The sequence below is a fragment of the Physeter macrocephalus genome, chromosome 2, assembly GCF_002837175.3.
Source record: "Physeter macrocephalus isolate SW-GA chromosome 2, ASM283717v5, whole genome shotgun sequence".
Classification (NCBI taxonomy): Eukaryota; Metazoa; Chordata; class Mammalia; order Artiodactyla; family Physeteridae; genus Physeter; species Physeter macrocephalus.
The window spans coordinates 105,521,789-105,525,501 of record NC_041215.1 but is presented as its reverse complement, the minus strand read 5'-3'; the positions used below and the strand labels follow the sequence as shown (position 1 = coordinate 105,525,501).

Here is a 3,713-nt window from a genome sequence, read left to right as displayed (position 1 = left end):
GGGCTCCAGAGCGCAGGCTCAGTAGTTGTGGCGCACGGGCTTAGGTGCTCCGCAGCATGTGGGATCTTCCCGGACCAGGGCTCGAACCCGTGTCCGCAGCATTGGCAGGCGGATTCTTAACCACTGCACCACCAGGGAAGTCCCAAATCTATGTATAACTTTTTCTTCTATTTTAAAGGGAGCTTAAGCAAATAAGAAAATATGTTAATGTTTGTTAAAACTCAATGATGGGTACATGGATTTGTACATTATTATTATTAATTTTTTTACAGATTTGTGAATGGTTAAGATAGTTTGTGAAACTAGCACCTTAGAATTTTTATATATAATCGGGGCTCTCTCCTGATATGCTTTCTTTTTTTTACTTTGTAACTTCTCTCCCCGCGGTGAAAAGAATGTGCCAGTGCAGCTCCACTATGTAAAGCTTTTCTAAAGGGAGGAGACAGACTTTTCTGTTTGACTTGTGCTCCTGGGAAGATGCTTGCCTTAGGATATGAGGAATGATCCTTCTTGAAAGGCTTCAGGGGAATTTAAATTCTAGAGACTCTTGAGAAGTGCAGGCATGTACTGATCATGAACTCTCAAAGTATAGGGGAGTGCATTGTGTCATAAAGCCCTGCAAGGAATTTGACAGAGTGACTCACATACAAAATTACTGCAGAGGGACTTCCCTGGTGGTCCAGCATTAAGACTCTGCACTCCCAATGCAGGGGGCCCGGGTTCAATCTCTGGTCAGAAAACTAGATCCCGTATGCCGCAACTAAGACCCTGCACAGCCAAATAAATAAATAAATATTTAAATATTTAAAAAAAAAAACAAAATTACTGCAGATATCATGTAGTCATGAACACTTTTTTAAAGTTTTCATTGGTTAAATTTTATTACAGTGTAGTAAACCTGAGTTTTATACTGTGAATGCAAGTGTCCTAGTTATTGCTCAAACAAAATAATGCTCTTTCTACAGGTATTGATAAGTAAACATGACGACAATGCGTTAAATGGTTGAGTAACAAATAGTGAATTTAATAGCTGATCTCTAATATGACTCACACATTTAAAAACAATATTTTCATTCCTAATCAAGAATACCTGTTATTACCTGGGAATATGAAATTCAGTTGCTGGTATTATAATATTTATCAGAATGTTTCATGGGAATTTAGTATTTACAGAAAATGCATTTTAAAGAGATAGGCAGTGGGTGCAAAAAGGAGCTAAATGGGTATTTGCTGGGTGTTTATTTTACCACATTTATCCCCCTTCCCATGGGTAATATCCATTTTAGAAGATTCTCAACAATCGGAAGAGTGTCGTTTTAGTAGGTTTCAGGGTGAAATTCGCAGGCCATAAAAATATAATAAGTGAAAAGAGAAAGAGACTATGAAGCCTTAGTGTCCCTGATTGCTCAGAAACAGTATCCACGTACTAAGGAGAAAGGGACTGTTCTTTCCTAGGTTGTCTAACATCTGTGAAGTGACATGAAATAAAAGCATCTTCCTTGTTAGGAAGTACCATTAGCAAATTATGTATGAGAGTTTCTATTACGAGAAGCCACTTTCCTTTCATGTCAGACATTGACTTTTATAACAGGCATGGAAACCTTCTAATCATTTGGAAGTCTGTGGACTGGAACTTAAGATCCAGGGTTGTCTTCCACTGAGGACTCACTTATGCGTAGCCAGCTTATACCTAGTGGTTACCATGGGTACAAGAATGTACCGATGAATAAGTCATGGTTTCTGACCTCCAGGAGTTTATAATATATTTTGAATCAATGACTTAAGTGCATTATCCCATTAGTAACAACATTATAAATAATAAGTACTCTCTAGACCAGCCTACTGACTTTATTTAATGCATTAATTTACTGAACTCCTGAACTCTGGGTCAGGATTGAAGGGGTTGGTCAGCTCCCATAGTGGTATTAGGCAGTGCCTCCAGTGCAGCATTTCAGGCTGAGAGGGCTAGGATTTGAAGTGGCCTCCACCTTTGGTGGTGGTTGGTTTGTCAAGCCTTAGGTGCAAGGTGAGTGTTCCTCAGCCTTTGATGGTGGTGGGTAAAGGCTAGAGTGGCAGGATATCCAGGAAGTGGCAGTTGTTGGTGTACAGATTAGTTGTAAATCAGGTGTTTGAGTCAAAAGTTGCCTTAATCCATGTGTAAACATAGACTGAGCCTCTACAAGCAAATATTTATTAAGCATTTACCATGTATAAAATTCCATAGGGTCTTCAATGATTGTTTACTGCATTCACAGTATAAACTCTGGTTTGCTATATTGTAATAAAACACAACTAACTCAGACTTTAAAGACTTTAAAGTGTAAATGACTGCATGAAATCTGTAGTAATTTTATGTCAGATTCACTCTATGTCCAAATTCTTTTCAAGGCATTATGATACAGTTTGCTCCTTTATTATTATTTTTATTGTCTTCCTATCTTAATGTAATAAGTAATAATAATCTAAACGGTAATATCATGACTCTTGTAACTATAATTATTGTATATATAATTATCTTGTAACTATAATTATTGCTATTATTTCACTATTTTAATCAATACACTTATTTTAAACCAATAAATGAGACAGGAGACTAAGAGTAGAAGGGCCCAGCTTTACTAGTGTTAAGTTAGCTTTCTTATACCTTGAGGGCACTGTCTACTTAGAGCCATCAATCTAGTCAGAAAGATAGAACATACTCTATGTAAACTCCTTAAGGGTAGGAACTTGTTGATTTATATAGGCCTAGTCTGTCTACAGGTATTATTATTTAGTAACGTATTGTTTAGCCTCCATGTGTTTGTGTTTTTTACGTTCTTTTCCCTGTAGTTGATTTCTAATCTCATAGACACTATTATTGTGTTTCTGTCGATTTCCTCTTTTATAGCTGTTAGCAGTTGCCTTAGGTATTGAGGTGCTCCTATGTTGGGTGCATATATATTTATAATCGCTATATCTTCTTCTTGGACTGATCCCTTGATCATTATGTAGTGTCCTTCCTTGTCTCTTGTAACATTCTTTATTTTAAAGTCAGTTTTATCTGATATGAGTATTGCTACTAAAGCTTTCTTTTGATTTCCATTTGTATGGAATATCTTCTTCCATCCCCTCACTTTCAGTCTGTATGTGTCCCTAGGTGTGAAGTGGGTCTCTTGTAGACAGCATATATATGGGTCTTGTTTTTGTATCCATTCAGCAAGCCTGTGTCTTCTGGTTGGAGCATTTAATCCTTTCACTTTTAAGGTAATTATCCATATGTATGTTCCTATGACCATTTTCTTAATTGCCCTGTGTTTGTTTTTGTAGGTCCTTTTCTTCTCTTGTGTTTCTCACTTAGAGAAGTTCCTTTAGCATTGTTGTAGAGCTAGTTTGGTGGTGCTGAGTTCTCTTAGCTTTTGCTTGTCTGTAAAGCTTTTGATTTCTCCATTGAATCTGAATGAGATCCTTGCGGGGTAGAGTAATCTTGGTTGTAGTTTCTTCCCTTTCATCACTTTAAGTGTATCATGCTACTCCCTTCTGGCTTGTAGAGTTTCTGCTGAGAAATCAGCTGTTCACCTTATTGGAGTTCCCTTGCATGTTATTTGTCGTTTTTTCCTTGCTGCTTTCAACAATTTTTCTTTGTCTTCAGTTTTTGCCAGTTTGATTACTATGTGTCTCAGCATGTTTCTCCTTGGGTTTATCCTGTATGGGACTCTCTGCACTTCCTGGACTTG

At 37.3% G+C, this 3,713-nt stretch overlaps 1 protein-coding gene across 8 annotated transcripts in view; it reads left to right on the top strand.

The window, feature by feature from the left end:
• ALS2 (alsin Rho guanine nucleotide exchange factor ALS2) overlaps nt 1-3,713 on the top strand; it is an 83,662-nt gene that overhangs the window by 3,622 nt on the left and 76,327 nt on the right. The window lies entirely within an intron of this gene.